Source organism: Silurus meridionalis, chromosome 8 (assembly GCF_014805685.1).
Source record: "Silurus meridionalis isolate SWU-2019-XX chromosome 8, ASM1480568v1, whole genome shotgun sequence".
Taxonomy (NCBI): domain Eukaryota; kingdom Metazoa; phylum Chordata; class Actinopteri; order Siluriformes; family Siluridae; genus Silurus; species Silurus meridionalis.
The window spans coordinates 10714684-10735440 of NC_060891.1; the positions used below are offsets into that span (position 1 = coordinate 10714684).

General features: G+C 38.9%; 1 protein-coding gene across 4 annotated transcripts in view; it reads left to right on the top strand.

Annotated features, from left to right (window-relative positions):
• The window catches only part of bahd1 (bromo adjacent homology domain containing 1), a 57936-nt gene that overhangs the window by 15073 nt on the left and 22106 nt on the right, over nucleotides 1-20757 (top strand). The window contains exon 1 of one of the 4 annotated variants that reach the window (XM_046855926.1): nucleotides 19292-19627. The exons of 1 other annotated variant lie outside the window; for it this stretch is intronic. The gene's annotated coding sequence lies outside the window, so the exon portion shown is untranslated. Of the gene's footprint in view, nucleotides 1-19291; nucleotides 19628-19686; nucleotides 19922-19975; nucleotides 20611-20757 lie in introns of those variants that run through there. 2 more of the 4 variants (XM_046855928.1, XM_046855927.1) reach the window with 2 other exon arrangements.

Genomic DNA, 20757 nt, shown 5'->3' on the forward strand with positions numbered 1-20757 from the left:
TTATGCTACAACTCCCACTCAGACCTAGTTTGCAAACTGTCAACACTGAGCTTAGACAATAATTGTGCAAATTGCTAATATGCTCTCGGCCTATTAAAAATCATCATTAGAATGTAGGAAATGTAATCATTTTGTGCTTTTAAAAAAAGTGCCATTTAGGAAGACATTGCATATGCAGAACATATATATCGAGAGGCTGATATAAGTCTGTCCATCAGTCTATTCAGTGTAAATGTACACATAACGATACGTGCTAAAGTGCAGCGCATCAGCGAGGGGTTTCTGATTGTGAAGAACTCCAATTAGACAGGATTTATCAGGCTGGAGCATGAAATCTCTGAAGCATGTAGAGATAGCAAAAGCGAGAGAGAAGGAAAATCAGATTATCAGGCAATAATAACAATGATAAAATTATACCAATGAATAATTAAATAAATACAATTTTAAAGGGAACATAATCCTTATAGCTCTATGTATAAATCCAGTAGTAACCTTTTTAACTATATACTTTCACTACTGATTAAGTCTTTATGGTGTCATAAAACACTTTCCTAATAAAGTTTGAGACATGAAGTCATTCAGTTTATCCACTAAGAAACCCCAGGACTTTATTCTTTTGGTTCCTCAAGAACAGGCAAATATTTTTGTAGCTTCCAGCAAACAAAGAATTAACTACACCCTTCATACACTATATGGACAAAGGTATTGGGACACCTGACTTTTCCAGCCATATGTGCTTTGTCCCTAAACCTATACAATTGTATCAGATGCCTTTAAATTTAGTAGCATTTCATTTTCCATTCACTTTAACTAGGAAACACAAACCTGTTCCAGGATAACAATGAACCTGTGCACAAAGCGAACTTCATGAAGATATGATTTACATAGGTTGGAGTGGAAGATCTCCTGCTATAGAGCTTTGACCTAAACCCTATTGAACACCTTTGGGATGAATTGGAACGTTGACTGCACCCCAGACCTCTTAACCCTACATCAGTATCTGACTTTACTAACACCCATGTAACTGAATGTTCATAAATCTCCACAAGCACACTCCAAAATCTAGTCGAACATCTTTCCATAAGAGTAGAGGGTATTATAACAACAAAGGGGACTTTAAAAAGCAGATACAAATCTTAGGGTAAAGTGCTGATGTCGTAGGTCATTTTAAAGTTGATCAACAGGTACCAATAAATCGACTTGTGGATATTGCTTTTAATCTTTAAAGCGTACATGAGGTATGTGGACTATAGCGCATGTGTAGCCTCATGTTCGAGCGCAGCACTATCCTGAAACTAGTTTCTTTTTAGCAGTTATTTATTGAGACTGTTTCATTAATCCTGAAGTGTAGATTGGCCATATTATCAATACTAGTTTGGAGTATGAATATAAACAGACCCAAAAGCAAAGGCCTATTTTTAGTATGTAATTTAAATACCAGTTATGTCAACAAAGACAAATTGAACTGGTAATCATGCAGATCCATGATATTATAGTCTTGTGTATTTATGATTTATACAAGAATGCTAAAATTGCCTGAGGTGTTTCAAGCTTTTTATAACAATGAGGTAAATGTGGAAAAAAGTTTAGTCTGTTTGGTGTAAACAAATTAGCAGACTTCAGTTTACAGCACAGTAAAAGGCATGTGCTTGTTATGTTGGTGTACATAAACCTCACAACTGTGTGTGGTCCTCTTGAACTTTCAGAAATAGTTGTTATGAGTCTTTAGGGAATTAGCATGAATATGTGTCTGCGTTATTTGTTTCCAGCTATATTCCATCTGTTGTTATTTTAGGAGACGAATAATAGTTCCACTGCTTTTTCATTTAAACGCAAACATTTGTATCTTCTGTAAGTCACTCAGGATAAGCGCATGTGCCAAATGGTGTGAATACGACATAAAAACGCAAACACATCAGGGAAAAGACTTGTTTTTTTGCTTGTCATCTGTCTTGTCTGTGACGGCGCTGTCTGCCACCGACTTGCGTCGACTTTGATTACATCTTAAACGCCATCGTCCAAGGTGAGCAATCGCTCGAGCCGCATCAAAAAGCAGCTCTGGTACATTGAGCTGATATTTCAGTGAGCTTTGTGCCACTGTGGAATGTTTTTCATTATCTTAAAGTCCCCCTTTTTTTGGCGTAGGCTGTTTCAACACTTGCGTATGCTTAAAGAGGGATAATTTGTTTCACATGGCTAATCTTAAAACAAATCAGATTTATCCTGATCGCTTTCCAATTGCCGCGGCAGCGAATTTACTTGTGTTGGGATGAGGAAAAGGAGGCGGGTATGTGTGTGGGGGGGGTTACTGAATACACACTCAGCTGTTTGCGCGCACTGTGCAGCTGAGATAGATGCGAAGGATCGCCTGGAGCTCTTCAGTCTGTTATCGCTCTTCAAGTGATTACACTGAGAGGACGGTAAATCCTGTTTATGAGCCACACAAAATGCTTTCCAAGCGACCGAGAGATTCCGGGCACCCACTGCAAACCGGCGCGCACATGGGCTTTAAAACGTCACGTGCCAAAAAACACCTCCTGTTCAAAGACACTCCCAGCTTTTAGTGTGTGTGTGTGCGTGCACAACAGCGTTTACCTTGCACTAGGAACTGTGGATGTATTAAAGATCTTTAAAGATAAATGACCTTTTTTTTTGTACACTAATATCAGTTGCCTTTTTAATCCAGGATTTTGTAATGCAGTTTGAAAGAGAGAACTTTGTCATTTTCCTTGGCACGCTGCCTCACATCTCATCTCTTTGAAGACATCCTGCTTAACATCCTACAAGGCTTCCTGTGTCATGTCCTGTCAGATCAGAGGTGGCAGAATGTTTGTGAGTCTGCTCCAAAACAAGCAAACACATTACATAGCACGAACACTTGCAGCCTTCTCAGAAGGGGTTTTCTCTCTGAGAACATTAGCGATAACAGGCTGATATTCTCACATCTACGTAGTAAAACCGGTGCAAGACATGGGTTCAAGCAGCAACATGCTATCATTAAACAAATGAATTGTTTACACAGAATGTGTGGTGTCTAATGAAAACTCTTCAGTTTGTGAAATCTTGACCTTTTCAAGTACGTGGCATTCTGAAGACTGATTGTTTTTTTACCAGTACAAAAACATATGGCCTTTGGAAGTTGGTTTATAATAACGGATTTATCGTGTCTGAATCATATTCATCTCCACTAAATGTCATGCCCTGAAAGTCCACTGTGCTTTAGATTGTAGCTCCAGCTCTAATCAAACACACCTGAACAAGCTAACTTAGGTCTTCAGAATTACTACGAGGGTTGGAACTAATCTGAAGTTTTAAAGTACCCTGTGAAGTGTGTTTATATATATAAAGCAGCAAGTGAACATTTTGTCCTCAAATTCAATGTGATAGAAGCAGGAAAAATGGACAAGTGTAAGGATTTGAGTGAGTTTCACAAGGGCTAAATTGTGATGGCAAGACGACTGGGTCAGACCATCATGGATTTTTCATGTTTGCAGTGGTCAGTATCTATCAATAGTGGTCCAAGGAAGTAACTGTAGTGAAACCGTCGGAAGGGTCATGGGCAGCCAAGGCTCATTAATGCACGCAGGGAGCAAAAGGTTGGCCCGAGTGGTCCGAGCAAACAGATGCTGAAGAGGTTAACGGGTCAGTTTTGTTTTGGAAAACAAAAGTAGGATCAATACAATATTAGACTGGTGGTCATAATGTTATGCCTAATCAGTGTATATGTATGTTATATAACTAGGGGGAATATTATCAGGGGGAAGTGGTAGCTCAGTGGTTAAGGCTCTGGGTTACTGATCAGAAAGTCTGCAGTTCAAGCGCCAGTATCACTGAGCTGCCAGTGTTGGGCCCTTGAGCAAAGCCATTAATCCTCTGTGCTCCAGGGACGCTGTATAATGGTTGACCCTACGTTCTGACCCCAGCTTCCTAACATCGCTGGGATATCCGAAGAAAGAATTTTACTGTGCTGTAATGTACATGTAACACCGGAAAAAGCATTTTAATTTTTTTTCTGTTTATTTCTCAAACTGCATGAATAAAGTAGGACTGTCACCAAATTTCTAGTTGTTGTAACTCTATAACAAGTGGAACCTCAAATTTCTATAGCAGAGTTATTTCTGTGAAAATTTCAGGTTCCTATCTGCATTTACATTTATGGCATTTAGCAGATGCCCTTGTCCAGAGCGATGTACAAACGTGCTTTGAGTCTCTCTGGATAAAGTTACACTGGTATGCTAGACTACAACTCTGTTGAGAGGATTTTTTTTTGTAAAAATTGGAAAATTGCTAGTTAAAGTGTTTCAGGAAAAGGAAGGTCTTCATCCGTCTCTTGAAGATAGCCAGTGACATCCGCTGTTCGGACATCTGGGAGTAGTTCATCCCACCTCAGTCCCAGAACAGAGAAGAGCCTGGAGGTATACTTAACCTTTTACTCTCAGAGAAGGTGGTACCAGTTGAGCAGTGCTAGAAGATCTCAGGCAGCTTGGTGCAGTGCGAGGTGTGATTAGATCTGTGAGGTAAGAAGATTCTGGTCCATTTTTCTCCTTGTAGGCATCAGTGTTTTGAATCTGATGCGTGCAGCTACTGGAAGCCAGTGGAGGGAGTGCAGCAGTGGGGTGGTGTGGGAAAACTTGGGCAGATTGAACACAAGTCGTGCAGCTGCGTTTTGGATCATCTGCAGTAGACGAATAGCGTTCAGAGGAAGACCTGCCAGCAGAGAGCTGCAGTAGTCCAGTCTCGAAGACAAGAGAATGAATAAGCACCTGAGCAGCCTGTGTGGACAGAAACGAGAAGGAACAAGAACGAGTCACATTAGCAACATGTGAGGAGAAGGACAGTTGATTGTCTATAGTTACTCCAAGGTTGTGTGAGGTGGCTAAGGTGGAGAGCAGAGAGTTATAAAGAGTTATTATGAGATCCTGACCTAGAAATCAATCAAACCTGGTCTAGTTATTTTTCTTTTATCTTATTATTGCAGACCCTTTGGTTACAGACCTCCTGGTACCAACAGAGATCATGATGTGATGTTTGATGTGAACTTTACCTAAAGCTCTGCATGATGGGTATGCATTATAAAGGTGTCCAGGTGTTATTATGTAGGTTTAAGGGTGTCAGTATTGAAGTGATCAGTGAGCATGTAATTAACTTTTAATATAGATTTAATGCAATAATAATAATGTGTATGAATTAGTAGAATACAGTCACGCTTAGTAAATTTCAGAGTCTGAGGTCAATTAGATTTGTAATAAAAACATTTTGTAAACCCCCTCATATCCCTCCAAGCAACACCCCCACTTCTCACAAGTTACTCTTCAGGGAAAAGCGGCAGACTTGGCAGTCTTGTTCCAAGCTAATGCCCAGCCCAGAAAAAATGTAAACAAAGTCCCTCATTGAGGAAACTAGATCTCCAGATATATACATGTAATTGACATTTTTCTGAAGTATCCTTGGCATAGTTTAATTATTTCAGGTGTAGAAACATTGTGATATGTTACAGAATTGACCTTTAAACCATCTCTGCATGAAAGGTTTTCCTCTGCATTAATGAGCTGTTATTTTTTTTTTCTCACTGTGTGGAATTGGTGCCATGGGAACAAACAAAAGACAAATGGTTTTAGCTATACATTCACACATTTATATAGATATAAATATATAAATAAATATACTGTATGTAGTTTTATATATATGGAGGCTAATTTCAGCGAAGATTTTATTCAGGATTTCTTGATGGATCAAATGAAAACCTCAGAGAAGAAGTTTTTTTATGTAAATTTAATACTGTGTAATAAATGCAGTGATATCGCAGCAATGCATAACCTATGAGATGGTTTGGACATGTGCAGAGGAGGGACATGGGGTATATCGGTAGGAGAAGGATCGAGCCGCCAGGAAGGAGGAAAAGAAGAAGACCAAGGAGGAGGTTTATGGATGTGGTGAGGGAAGACATGCAGGTAGTCAATTTGAAAGAGGCAGATGTAGACGACAGAGTAGTATGGAGACAGATGATCCACTGTGGTGACCCCTAATGGGAACAGCCAAAAGAAGAAGAAGACATAACCTATTGTGAAATACTGTACATCTGCCCTGGAAATGTTTTTATTTTTGCATATGTGCCAAGTAAATGTGAAAATATGTTTGAAACATTAGATGTGTTTGTTAACACACTTAAATGCTGTGATAAAGTTGAGAAGACCTGCTGTTTCCGTTTTTTTTCTCTTTAACCGACAGCGTGATTTCACTATTAGCCACGCTTTATGTTATATTGGAAACGCAATAGAGCAAGGAAGCGATGCTGTGTGGAGCTTTTCCAGAATGAAAAGAAATGTCACCAGAAATGTGCAGCAGGCTTCATTATGATGGCCGGTCGGAGGCCGTGTCAGTTAGGTTATATCAGTGGCACACCGGGTGATGACTCACCGTGTTAACCTTCGCACCTTTTGAGCGCTGCATCAGCGACTGTTCCGCTTTTCAAATGTCAGCGTGCAGATGGATGGAATGTTACACTGGCTGCTCCACATGGTGACAACACTAATGGGCCTTAATTACGCAAACAGCTCAACGAAACGGCATGATGTTATTAGTGAGATGGGTTGAATAAGTGCACATCACTGTGATATCTGTCTATGAAATTCACTCGAGTTGGCAAATCGTGTTATGCACGGTGTGCCTAAAAGATTGGTCCGAGGTCATTGTCTTGTTATTAATGGCAAGATCCCGAAATTCCATTTACCCATGTGTCTATGTTCACATTCAAGATGAGTGGCGTGCAGCAGAAGTGCAGCCATTTTCCCTTCTCTGCGCTAATGGGCTTTGATAGATGCTAGATACGAGTGCTTTACAGTAAATCTGATGACTAATGCCTCCTGTTTGGTCGCTAAGGTCAGTCTTGTGGAGGCTGTGAGTGGCCTACGGACATCAACGTTTTAGGCTTTGTCTCAGACATGTCTGTAAATGATTCAGCTTCGTAAGGTGCTTTAAGAACCCAAGAAATTCCATTCAGTGCTCCGCTTGACCGTATCTTGTAAATTCTTCATTTGTGCAGGATGCTCCTGTGAGACGTGTCAGGCTGCAGGTTTTATAGTTGCTGTATGAAATGGGATACAACAAATGTGCTTGTAATGTGTTGTTTAAATTAAAAAGACATGGGATACAATGGGATACAACAAATGTGTGTGTAATGTGTTGTTTAAATTAAAAAGACATTTGGGAGTTCCTGATGAAAATTCTTCAATCTTGATTGGTCCGGATCGTAGTCTGAAAGCGGTTAGTGCAATGTTTTCTTTTTAATACAACTGATGCAAAATTTTCAGCAGCATATATCATATCAGACCCATGAATTTAGTGGTGTAGTTTAGGAGTTATTTTCAGAACCTCTGCCTTGCAAAATTAAACACATGAAAGAAAAGCAATCGAATTCATAAATTACTATGCCAAAGACAAAACTAATACACCCGATTAGAAAGAACAAATGTTAATGTCAAGATAGCTGACATGCTACAGTGACTGAGCTGAATTAATGGAAGTTGTCATTTTTCGATTAAGTTGTAATTTGTTTATATTCAGCTCTGTAAGGTTCGCTTTTAGTTTAGTTTTGCGGACGCCACTGAACGTGAATCAACTTGCTGCAAATTACAGTTGCCTGGCATTTATCAACATGCGCTTATGAGTATAAGGAAAATTAGTAGTAGAGGTTTTGCAAATCCGGTGTGAATTGTAGTTTTATTTCTATTTGACCTATGAATAAATTTACAATTTACAGTAACAATTGATGCCCATGTTGTAATGCAGTAGTACAGATTTTCTGATTTTAATAATGACAATAAAGAGTTCATTTTAATTTGACCAAACTGCTTTTTGACAGCGTGTGTATATGGTGGTCTGTGTGCTGGTTTTTTATTTTTTATTTTTTTTGCTGCCTCACCAGTTTGGGAAAGGAAACAGCTAGTTATATAAACCAACAACTTTACCACACACCTCTTCTTATTTACAACATTTATAGCTATACTGCAATCCACCGGTTTACCTTATTACAAAGAATATTTCATTTTAATAATTTTTGTTATGATTAGTTGTTCTGTAGTTCTAATTCGAACCGGCTACACTAATAATGAAGCCTATGGTTCAGCAATGATTCTCTGACAAGGTATGTCTCAATAACACTATTTGCTGGATGTTATATTGTCCCAGAAATACATTATCTCACAAAAGTAAGTATACCCCAACATACAGCCATTATAGCTGGCCACAAACGTGAGTAAACCTTAAGTGAACATGTCAAAACTGTATCCAAAGTGTCAATATTTTGTATGAGCACCCTTGTTATCTACACTGCCTTAATCCTCCTGGGCGTGGAATTAACCAGAGCTGCACAGGTTGTTTCTGGGATCCTCTTCCACTCCTCCATAATGACATCACAGAGCTGCTGGATGTTAGACACATGGTGCTTCTACACCTTCCACTTGAGGATGCCTTACAGGAGCTCAATAGGGTTCAGGTCTGGAGACATCCATCTTCAGCTTTCTCAGCATGGCAGTTGTCATCTTGGCAGTGTGTTTGGAGTCATTATTATGTTGGAAAACTGCCATTCGGCCCAGTTTCTGAACAAAGGGCATAATTTTCTGCTTCAGAATGTTGAAATCCATGTTTCCCTCAAGAACCGCATCTCCCCAGTACCAGCAGCACTCATGCAGCCCCAGACCATGATGTTACCACCACCATGCTTATAGGCAAAACACAATTTTCTTGGTACTCCTTATTTGTCTTCAACCCCATTCCTCCCCATGTTCTCAGGTGTTAATGTTTAGCAATAGATTGAATGAAAAGAGACAAGAGTAAAAATGACAAACTATAAATAAAAGGTCTAAGCCTTAAGCATCTTAGGTCTTAATCTTAGCCTTAAGCATTTTTAGATCACTGTTTTTCAATGGAAAACGTATAACGAATGTATTTGCTGAATTTGTGTAAGCAGTACACACAAACAACATGCATAAAAAAATGCACTACTTACATTATTATTGTAATAACGAGTCACAAACGCATCCAAATTGCTGCAAATTTATTTGGAAAGATAAGGCACCACTGAACATTTTTGCTACAACCAAACAATAGTGTTGTAATTTAGATGGTTATTCTTTTGTTTATGTCACAGTAACTTCTGCATAAAACAAGCATCTTGGTGGTAAAAAAAGAATTTGGCTGGTAGAATATAGTGTTACAAAAGCAAATGAGACCACCTATAAATAAAAAAAGAAAAATAAAAAAGTAAAAGATGTGGAATCTCTGGCTTGAGTCTACACTCTATAGGCAGGTGCTGTGATGTTCTGCTTTGCATCACCTATCATTTCAAACCTTTTATTTCCAGCCAGTAGAATTATGGAAGCAACATGATAAATGGAAAATGTAGCCAATGAGTGCCGAATTCTAACGATAAATGGGAGGATTTTATTCTCCATGTGAGTTTCTTTAGAAACTTTTAGTGATCAAACAGTGGAACATGTGCAGTGGTGACCAGGAAGTGGATGCAGCTCCCAGTTCTGCACAAACACCTGTTTCTAGCTCATGCTGACTGGGCTTTGTTTACAAAAAAAAAACTAAAAAGAAAACAAAGAAAAACTTGAAGAATCAAAAAAGTAGGTTTATCAGAGATTTGAACAAAGCAGCAATGAGGAAAATATTTTTGGGGCAGAGTAACAACAGCGACTTGGAGATCTGCATGGGAATGAAAAATCTGAGACTATTTTACATCTGTAAGTTACAATATATCTCCCTTTACAGTTTTATACGATGATATAGAAATGCTTGAAAGTAAGTGTGTATGTGTGTATTGTTGGGATTAGAATGGCTGGACATCAATATGAATGGCCATGACTGTAAAACAATAGCTTGTCTGGCTACCTGGACATCAGTATAAATGCCAACTCAATATCAATAGCCAAACATGTATAACAAAAGCCTTTAATGGTCAGCCATTCATTTATATGCAGACTGTATGAATAGAGTATGAATGGCCACCTGAGTTTAGCAGGTGGCTCTCATACAGGGAGAAAAGGATCAGACAGTCCTCAGATAAATATTTCTGGGAATCTCATTTGTCATGAAAATCTTCATAAAATTTGGAAGAGAAACTTATGAGGCATGTGGCTTTCAACCCAGTACTTTTCTGGATTGCTCCAGGACTGATTTCATGTATTTATATATGAAATACAAATAATGTTCAATGCAGGAAATGTGTATTCACAGCACGTCATCATCTATAACTTAATATCTTTTGAGCAATATCAACTTTGATGATTAACCGTAAAGCGCAAAGTGTTTTCTTTTTAAAGATGTTTAAATTGTTTTTGTAGCCTACTTTTATCAGGAGTGAGTCCCAATGTCCCGATGCCGTGCAGCTCAGAACACAGGTGAAATGCGTTTTTATGCCTGGTTGTTTTTAGCGTGATGAATGATTCCCCATTTCCTGTAGACAGTCTGAGTGAGCGGCAGGTCAAACGTCAGAGGAACCTCATCCATATTTATGATGTGGTGCGGCCCGATTCAGTGGGAGCGCATCTGATTTAATATAAAGAGTTTCATTGGTTCACCTGAACCCGTTCGGCAATTTCATTGGTCTAATATTATAGGGCTCAGTTTTTTGGCTTAAGGTTTGTGAAACCGGGAAAAACCCAGGAAAAATCCATAAATAAGCCCTTTATTTTATAAAGCGTGGGGAAAAAGTAGCGGCTTATAGTCCGCAAAAATACAGTAGTTTCAGGGTGTTACTGATCTTCTTATAGCCTATAAGATAAGCCCATCTTTACATTTACATTTGCGGCATTTGTATAGAGCAACAATTCCAATTCTTAAATCTTTGCCATGAGGTGCCATGTTGAACATCCAGTGGTCAGTATGAGAGAATTGTACTCAAAGCACCCGAATATACCTGCTCTAATAAAAGATACACAAATTTGTATGGTCCTGTCAAGCAGACAAAAACATATACATGATGAATAGGACATGTGGCTTTGCATAGTTATATTACATACAGCTGTTATCACTTAGGGTGTACTCACTTTTTGTTGGCAGATATTTTGACAATAATGGCTGTTTGTTGAGTTATTTTTAGGAGACAGTAAATCTATACTGCTATACAAGCTGCACATTGACTACCGTATTTTTCGGACTATAAGCCGCTACCTTTTTCCCACGTTTTGAACCCCGCGGTTTAAACAACGAAGCGGCTTATTTATGAATTTTTCCTGGGTTTTTCCCGGTTTCACAAACTTCAAGCCAAAAAAAACTGAGCCCCATAACATTAGACCAATGACATTTCTGAACCTGTGTTCTGAGCTGCACGGCATCGGGAGAAAAAAAGTTTTTTTAAATGCACGACGATGCCAAAAGAAAAACTCGAGAGAAATAGTTGTGAAAGGAAGGAGGAAGACAGTCAACAATGACTTTCTTGGTAGGCTCCTGTTTAGATACAAGCCGTTGTAACACGTTGAGTCAGGGTCATGGGAGAGCTCACTAACTCCAGTTGCAACAGAAATCATATAAGCACAGACAGGTTTCCAAAACTCGTGCTTTTTTATTTTTCTTGGCAACAGCATTACGGGTTAGTCAAAGAAACTTAGAAATGAACATCAGAAAATAATAAAGACATATTCCTTGGTCTTGCACACACGCAATAATAGCGGAAAAATGCGGCGGCAGCCTATTCCCAAAATACCGCTCTGCTCCTAAAGGAGCCACAACATATTTCACCCGTTACACCGTGTAACAGACACTGTCTTTCATAAAAACGCCTGTGTAAAGTTCATTAGTTTCAGTGTAGACACCTGCGGTTTATAGACAGGTGCGGCGGCTTATTTATGTTCAAAATAAAAATATTTGTCAAATTCAGTGGGTACGGTTTATATATGGGTGCGCTTTATAGTCCGGAAATTACGGTACTCTAAAATGTGTCCAAGTTTCTATAGATTCTATAATATTCTATAGTATTTCTATAGTATTGTCTCTTGATAATATCTACTTAAATGGTTGCTGAAATGTGAGGGGTGTACTCTCTTTTCTGTAATTGCAATAAATGATAGACATTTTAAGTTGTTTTTTTTTTATGCCAATGGTATAATTATATATATATATATATATATATATATATATATATATATATATATATATATATATATATATATATATAAGTGCATAATAATGGCAGTACACTCTTTCAAAGAGAAACGAAATTTTAACACATAAGAATAATAGAGTAAATAAAATAAAACAAACAAAATTACCTTACAACCAAGCAAAAAAATAAAGTAGACACATGGTTAAACAGCGGGCACAGTGGTAGGGAGATTCATTTGTCCTACATTTGGGTGCGATAATTAACCTAGTAAAATGTAATGCACTTTAGTTTACTGGGATTTATTCATCATCCAGTTTCATCTCATGCAGCCTAAGATGGCCAGTCCTCAAAATGATTGTGACATTTCAACAGTATATTTGAATTCAAATCAGTGTTGGTGCCTGCTACACATCTTAAATTAGATTGCACAATGTTTTACATTCTAGTGTGCATTTTTCCCTCAAATCAGTGGTCCCCAACCTTTTTTGCACCACGTACCGGATTAATATCAGACAATATTTTAAAGGACTGGCCTTTACGACAGGCATAAAAAATTATATTTTCTAAATATAATAATAATTGTGAATCCACTGTGTAGTTGTTTGTTCATTTTGCTAGCTTGGGGGTTTCAATTTAGCGGTAATGTATTATGTGTTAGCGGCCGGAGCAGCCCCTTTAAGAAGGTAGCGGATGGAGGTAAGACATGTGACCGAGGCATCTTTACATGCATCAAGAGTGAGTCATAGACAGATGTGGCGGAGAGAATCCGGTAATTTTCCAAAATAAAACATAATTTAGAATCAGATAATAAATAAAACGGAAATAATGTAAGTTATGTATTCTTTCTGTGCGGTCTGGTACCAATTGACCCACAGAGCGGTGCTGGTCCGCGGCCCGGGGGTTGCCTTAAATAAAGTTTTGGCATTTTTAAGACAGAAGCAGCCTGAATTGCTAAGTAGTTAGTGACATTTTTGCTTAGGTTAGCAAGCATACATAAAGCTACAATTGGCAATAAAAAAAATATTTACATACTGTATATCTTACACTAAGTTATAAATACCTAAGTAACAAATATATAAATACGTAATCTACTATTTGTTTTTGTATTTTGGTAAAATTAATTAATTTAATCTTTCAGAGACTGAATAAAAATTATATACATAAATGGTATATATTTACAAATTGCATTTGAAATGGAAGTTTGATTCTAAACCATTTTATTTTTAAGTCACTAATACGGTACCATATTGCATCATTGTAAGAAGTGAAGTGCTCTCATTAACTGTCTCTGTTGTGCAGATTTTTGTTTCAGTATCAAAACCAGTGCACGTTAGTTTATTAGAGTTATTGCTTACCCTCATTGCACAGCTGTCTCAATTCTTCAGGCACATTTGTAAGGGATCTGCTGTTATCTGGCTTTTAATCAAATAAGCGAGAACAGAAGCAGCGCAGATGGACTGAGCTCTGAAAAAGTTTGCTTCTTGTATGAAAGGAAAATGATTGGTGGGGAAAAACTCAGACGTCGACTTAACTAGATCATGATAAAATGTCTTGTTGGTTGTTAAAGTGTCCTTTATCTCGAATAACACGGTCTACCTGGATTTTAAGTAATCCCATTAAAAAAAGTAGGGCTGAATGAAGCTGTGTGATGGATGAGATGCTGTACGGCGATGACACATGGTGTCTGAAATATGCCTTGCAACGTATTAAAACACACTGATGAACCCTTGATGTGACGTGTGTTAAAGATGGCTTCCATTGTTTTTGACCAGAATGATTAACATTTATTCAGGGAGTGAATTACAGAGGACGGGATGAATATGACACTTCCTAATTCAGACTGCTAGTAATTCAGTAGCAGTAGCATTGTATAAAGGGAAGATGACCCTTTGAATGTCACTGCATAATTAGCTCTCTGCATTTATGGAAACATACTGTATGAATGCCATGGTTTATCAAACCAGGCTCAAGAGCGCTCATCTGGAACTCATCACAGGAGCAAACGATTATTTGTTAGAGGGCTAATTGGCATGTTGTAGCCGTTTGCAGGATCAATCTCACAAAGATGAATGTCTTTCACAGACGATATGTTGTTTTATTGGAGGTGTCATTAGAAGAATTGGTTTCATTAAGCTGGCTTTAGACTGTATGATTTTTGAATTGATATTGTCATGGTAGAGAAAAATCTCACATCGTTGAAGACTTATTTAGTTGCTAGTTTATCATTCATTCGTTATTGCCATTCTATGAAATCTTTATATGACATGCTCACTAACAGCCATTTTAATCATAGTTAAAAATAACGAGTGACACTTTCCGACCAGTCCTGGCAGAAATGTAGGATTGAAATCTGAGTGCACCCTCTTCGAATTCTATGCTTTTATGTGTCTAATATTGCAATTAATATTGCATCTGGGGGAGTGGTAGCTCAATGGTTAAGGTGCTGGGTGGTGGTTAAGGTGCTGGGTTACTGTTTGGAAGGTCGGAGGTTCAAACATCAGTATCGCCAAGCTGCTGCCCTTGAGCAAGGCCCTTAACCCTCTGTGCTCCAGGTGCACTGCCACATGGTTGACCCTACGCTCTGACCCCAGATTCCGAGCAAACTTCCGATTTGTAGTGCTCTTCCTCCTAATGAAACCATACTATTGCTCTCTCAGCCTGGCTTCCACTACTCTTTCCCATAACTTCATGGTGTGGCTGATCAACTTTATTCCCCTGTAGTTACTGCAGGTCTGCACATCTCCCTTATGCTTAAAGATCAGTACCAGCACACTCCTTCTCCATTCCTCAGGCATCCTCTCACCTTTCAAAATCCTGTTAAACAATTTTGTTAAAAAACTCCACTGCCATCTCTCCTAAACATCTCCCTGCATCTACTGGTATGTCATCTGGTTCTACTGACTTTCCATTCTTTATCCTCTTAATCACTGCCCTCACTTCCTCCTTACTAGGCCTATCTACTTCCTGCTTCACCATCTCCACACCATGCAACCGATTCCAATTCTGTTTCGCTAACCTCTTTTTCCTTATGCTTTCCTGCACTTCCTCATTCCACCTCGTCCCTTTGTCTACCTTTCTCTTTTCAGTTGTCACGCCAAGTACCTTCCATACTGTCTTCATTATCACTTCTGCAGTAGTTGCCTAATCATCCAAACACATGACATATTACACAGTGTTTTTTTAATTTTTTAGAAAAAAATAAAATAAAGCTGAAATGGAAAAGCCATGTTTGGAATAAACTAAATATACCTTATTTTTCAATAGCTTTAGCAGCAATCACTTGAAGTAACCATGTCATGTATGACTTTATTAGTGTCTCACATCATTGTGGAGAAATTTTGACACACCCTTCTTTAGAGTGTTGCTTAAGTTCATTGAGGTTTGTGGGCTTTTGTTTGTACACAGCTCTCTTAACGTTCTGCCACAGTATTTTGTTCGGGTTGAGGTGTAGAGTCTGACTGGGCCATTGCAGATTCTGTTGTTTTTTTTTTCACCATTTCTGTTATAGATTTGCTGATGCGCTTGGGATCATTTTCCTGTTACATGAACTAACTTCAGCCAACTTCAGATGACCTTACATTGATTTTCAATTACTTTGGTATACAGGAGTTCATGGCTAACTCAACGACTGCCCTAGTTGCCCAGGTCCTGTGACTGTAAAAAAAAAAAAATCCCAAATCATCAACCCTTCACCTCCATGCTTGACAATCGGTATGAGGCGTTTGTTTTGATATGCTGTTTGATATTAGCTAAGCATGACACTATGCAATTTGACCAAACATCTCCACTTTTGTCTCACCTACTGGCAACCCTTTCAATAAAACCATATTTGTTCCATCTTTTGCTGATTGTACTGTCATGAACTTTCACATTTAGCATGCTGAGACCTGCAGAGTCTTAAGATGTACCTCTTGGGCTTTTTGCAGTTGCTCTGAGCATGGCAGAGTCTGACCTTGGGGTAAATGTGACATCCACTCCTGAAAAGATTGGCAAGTGTTTTGAACGTTTTTGACTCGTGAATAATGTTCTTCACTGTAGAATGATGGACTTCAAATTGTTTGAAAATGACCTTATAACCCTTCCCGGATTGATGGCTAGCAACAACAGATTCTCTAAGATCATTGCAGTTATTGTTCCTACTGTTATATTGCATTGTGTTAATACCTACTTGAATGATCCAGAAAAGCAAACTGCTGAACTGTAGGCGTTTTTTAAAAGTGGTCACACTTGCTGATGAAAAATTAATCGAGGGCATTTGATTAGCAGCACCTGGTTGCTGCTTTAGAAGCAAACCTGCTACAGACCAGATTATTTTTATTATTATATCCTTATATGTAAAACCATACAATTGAAAAACCAATACAATTTTTTTTGTTCACAACTTAATTTTTTTCATGAGACCAAATTTGGCTAATTGATGATTATACAGTGTATTTAAGGTGTTGTGTCTATAGTGTTTATAGGCATTGTGGTTTTAGTTGTTGTATCTTTGAGTGCAGTGTCTTTAGATGCAGTGATGGCTCAGTGGCTTTAGGTTGCTGATCAGAAGGTCATGGGGCTTCAAATTCCCCATGTTGGGCCCTTATGCAAGGCTCTTTTTCCTCTTTGCTTTGGGGTTGCTCTATTGTGACTGGCCCTGCACACTCTTCCCAACTTTCTAACAAGCTGGGATATGCAAAGAAGGAATTTGACTATTCTGTAATGTGATAAACATGTTTTCTTTTTCTACTGTTGTTAGAGGATCTGCTGTTGTAAAATCCACAAGTTCCTGGAGTACCCCCTGCCCTGCACAATGTAGTGTTCTTGCTCTGAATCCACTTTAATAAGCTTTCAAGCTAATTTACAGGCTTCTCCAAATTGGTGTATTAACAAATGTGCAGAACCTAGGGTAGTTCCAAGACCTGGGTTTAATAACAATGTCAGAGTTTGTATAATCAAACCTGGACTGTATAATTCAGTCCATTAAGAACAGATTCTCAGACCATTTGTTTAGACCATGCTATACATATAGGGTGACATTTAATCTTAAAAGACAACTTGTTTAACAGCTTTCCAGAAACTACAGAACTTCCATCTCACTAAACAATGTGTCCCTAACAAATTATTGTCTTGACCCCGGAAAACCTTTCATCACAAGCATTTTCAGTGGTCTGAAGCTCGACCTTCCTATGGAATGAAGTATCTGTTAGACTGTTAGTGATCCATGAGTAGGTTTTGCTTGGTGATCCATTTGGTTAGATTGAGTGAGGGTTTGCAGTGGAAGCTCATTGAATAACAACCTTTTGATTATGTAGAAACTATAAACAGTCAATGAGCTTGGCTAATGGATTTAATTGTTTTTTCTTTCCCTCACCCACCACTCACAACTACTGGATGTAAAAAAAAAAAAAAGAAAAGAAGAAGAAGGTTTATCAGCACTTTTACTTTTTTTTTTTTTTTTTTAAGTCTGTTAGCCACGCATGATCCTGCATGTTTTTAAAACACAAGGTAGCTCCAGGACCTGGGTTTAATAACAATGCCAGGGTTTGTATAAGCAGAAATGGGCTGTGTAATTCACTCTATTAAGACAAGTTTCTATTTACACCATGTCATACATATAGTGTGACAAGTAATCCTAAAAGCCCACTTGTAAAACAGCTTTCCAGGAACTACTGAACAGCCACCTTGTTAAACAATGTGTCTATATCGAACTATTGTGGTGAAAACTTTTCATCACAAACTCATCCAGTGCTCACTGTTCCTGTAGCTGTTTCTGGAGCTCGACCTTCCTATGAATTGAAGTATCAGATGCAGGCGTATTGGAGTGAAAGCACTAGGATTCTTAGTAATCCATTAGCAGGTTTTGCTTGGTGATCCACTTGGTTAGATCTAGTGAAGGTTTGAATTGGCAGCTCGTTATGTAACGACCTTTTGATCACCTAGAAATTAAACAGCTGATAAGCTTGGCTAATGGATTCTGTATTTTTTCCCTTTCCTTCACCCACCCATGTATAAGTACTGGATGTAAAAAAAAGAATAGAAGAAGAAGGTTTTTCAATAATGTGCTCTTGTGCTACCTGAACTCTGTTAGCCACAAGTTCCTGATAATAAAGTATATGAGCCAGGTGTATTGGTGTGAAAGCACTAGGACTGTTTTTCAGGAACGTTCTCTTGTGCATTCTCTGTTAGCCACGCATGGTCCTGCACGTTCAGAATTGTGCAGGACACGGAGTAGCTCCAGGACCTGGATTTAATAATAATGTCAGGGTTTGTATAATCAGACATGGGCTGTGTAATTCACTCTATCAAGACAGGATTCTATTTATACCATGTCATATGCATAGTGTAACAATTAATCCTAAAAGACCAGTTGGGTAACAGCTTTCACGGCTCACAGAACTGCCACCTTACTGTCCATATCGAACTATTGTGTTGACCCTGGGAAACTTTTTATCATGACCTTGTCCATTGCTCGCTGTTCATGTTTCTGTTCCTGGTTCCTGACCTTCCTATAGACTCTGGGTTTCTAATAATGAAGTATTCGAGGCAGGTGTATCGGAGTGAAAGCACTCGGGCTCTTGGTAATCCATGAGCAGTTTTTGCTTGGTGATCCAGCTAGATCTAGTGAGGGTTTGAAATGGCAAGCTCGTTGCACAGCAACCTTTTGTTTACATAGAAACGGTAAACAGCTGATGGGCTTGGCTTATAGATCTAGAATCTTTTATTTTTCAGTATATGTTAGGGTTTGTATCATCCGACCTGGACTGTGTAATTGTCTATTAAGGCAGGATTCACAGACAAGATTCTATTTAGACCATGTCATACTGTACGTATATTTGAGAACTAATCCTAAAAAAAAACACTTGTGTAACGGCTTTCCAGGATCTACAGAACCTCCACCCTGCTAAATAACGAGTCTCGATCAAACTATTGTGTTGACCAAAGAAAACTTTTCATCACAAGCTCATCTCCAGTGTTTATGTCTCAGTTCCTGGAGCGTGACCTTACTTTGGTATAAAGTATCAAAGGCAGGTGTGAACGCACTAGGACTGTTAGTGATCCATGATCAGGTTTTTGCTTGGTGATCCACTTGATTAGATCTGGTGAGGGTTTGAAGTGGCAGCTCGTTACGTAACAACCTTTTGATTACGTACAAACTAAACAGCTGATGAGCTTGGCTAATGTATTCAGTGGTTTTTTTTCCCCCCTTTCCTTCACCCATCCACCCACTTATAACTGCTGGATGTAAAAAAGAAAAAGAAGGAGACGATTTTTTAGAAATGTGCTCTCGTGCTTTCTGAACTCTGTGAGCCGCGCGTGGTCCCGGCGCATGAATATAATCGTGCGCGTGCTACTTCGGAAGTAGGTCACCGCTTCAGCCGTGTCTTGTCAGCTGCTTGCTTCTCGCTGCTGCTCTTCTTCTTCTTCTCGTTGCGTGAACATCGAGCACATTACAAAAAAAATAATAATCCGAATCCGGGATTTTTGCACCGCTTTCGGAATGTGACGGTTTTTTTTCCGGCTGACGGAGTGGACTCGGAGGTAAAAGCCCAGGATTACTAATGTGAATGTGTGGTGTTTTTTTTTTTTTTCCTTTTCCTTTCGATTGTGCGCCTTTCGGTTCTTTCTGCTGTCGAAAGAAACCCGTCCGCGTGAACGATTGCAGCGCGTGCAAAAAAAAAAAGGGGTAATCGGTGTCTTTCTGCTGTATTTTTTTTTCTCGCGTGCTCGTTTGGCGCTGACGTACCGTCGCTGGCTCCGGGGTTTGTGAAGGCTCGAGGAGCAGGAGGGGTTTTTTTTTTTTTTTGCTTCTCGCTTCTCGAGCTGAACATTGAGGTGGGATTCATTTGATCGGCTTTGGAGTTATTTAGTTCGGGTTTTCATGTGTGTGTATGTGGGTTTGTAAGGTGTGTGTGAGCCCCAAGCGCGACGATTTGAACCCGGGAATGTGTTACGCCCTGTGTGTGATCTGCTCCCAACACGCTTCTCAACACTTCTACTGGAGAAACATGGCATTATTTTCGGCATCGCAGCAAAAAAACAAACATTAGTCTCTCTCTCTCTCTCTCTCTCTCTCTCTCTCTCTCTCTCTCTCTCTCTCATATTTTTGTCGTGTCCTTTAAGTCGGATCAATTCCCTTAACTCAGCATTGGGAGACAGAAAGAGAGAGGGTGGAGAAAAGCTCCTCTGATTTCTCTATAGGTTCAAAGTTAACATCAGTGCATAATCAGGGTTTAATTGCTACTTTGTCTCAGGAGCCATGTTTCCAACCAGTACTCCAAATGAACCCTAACCCATTCATGCACTTGCATTTTTATTTTATTTTTTATTTTTTTGGAAGACGTTCTTTACTGTCCAGCACTCCAATAAAACCCCCCCAGCAGTTCCTCATGATCTACACACCGAGGTTGAACCACCCCACAGAGAAGTGTATAATGTTCTTGATAACTAATGATGATCAGAAAATGAGAGAATGGAACAGATGCACTCCTGAGACTGACACTATTTGCTGCAGTGCACTGAAGGTGTGTGTGTGGGGGGGATTCAGTTATATCGTGTTATTGTACGCAACGTAAAAATCACGAGACTGATTCAAATGTTTGCAATATAAAAAAAAAAAATCATGTATGGGGTCACGCAACTGTTCAGCTACCGAGAAACTACAGCTACTA